The sequence below is a fragment of the Panthera pardus genome, unplaced genomic scaffold, assembly GCF_024362965.1.
Source record: "Panthera pardus isolate Hobbes unplaced genomic scaffold, ASM2436296v1 HiC_scaffold_11, whole genome shotgun sequence".
NCBI lineage: Eukaryota > Metazoa > Chordata > Mammalia > Carnivora > Felidae > Panthera > Panthera pardus.
Genome location: NW_026526666.1, coordinates 86,953,245 through 86,954,103, shown reverse-complemented (window position 1 = coordinate 86,954,103; position 859 = coordinate 86,953,245).

The window sequence follows — 859 nt, the reverse complement described above, 5'->3', positions numbered from 1 at the left end:
CCCCCCGGAGCAAACAGCGGCCCCGCCCGCACTCGGGGCGGGCGGGGGACTGACCCAGATGCTACCCTTGGTGCAGGGCACGGGGTGCGCTTCGCAGGGGCCGCCCCCAACCCGGGCCGCTCCGCCAGAGCCTCGCCCACCCCCGCCCAGGCCATGCTCTCAGTCAGGTCCGCGCTACTTCTTCAGGCATGGGGAGGCGCCAGGGGTACACCGGGTGCTGGCAGCCCCCATGCTGGCCTTGCACGAGGTGGGCGGGGAAAGAGGGACCTAGGTCCTGCGGGGGTCAAGAGGCAGGGAGAAACGAGAGGTCTCTCCCCGCCCCCGAGAAGGAGGGGCTAGAACGCAGGGGCGGGATCAAGACCGGTGTGGGCTTGGTCTTGCGGAGTGGGTGGGGCCTAGCCCGAGTGGTTGGCATCTGGCGCAGAGCCAAAGAGGTGACGCGGTGGGCTTAAACTCGGACCTTGATTACTGCGGGGAAGGCCAAAGCCCACCCCGCCATTGCCCTGACAAGAGGGGCTCCCCTTAAGAGTTTTCTCTTGCGCTCCTGGGGAGCCTACAACACAGGGTGAATCTTGCCCAGTCCCTGGTGGGGAAGCCGCTCTCAAACCCACAGGGGTGCGAATGGAGGCCCCCTGCTGGAAGTTGGCCCGTTATTACTGGGGTTTTTTTAGTTTATTTAATTTATTTTCTTGATTTATATCCAAGTTAGTTAGCATATAGATCAACAATGATTTCAGGAGTAGATTCCTTAATGCCCCTCACCCATTTAGCCCATCCCCCCTCCCATAACCCCTCCAGTAGCCCTCTGTTTGTTCTCCATATTTAAGAGTCTCTTAAGTTTTGTCCCCCTCCCTGTTTC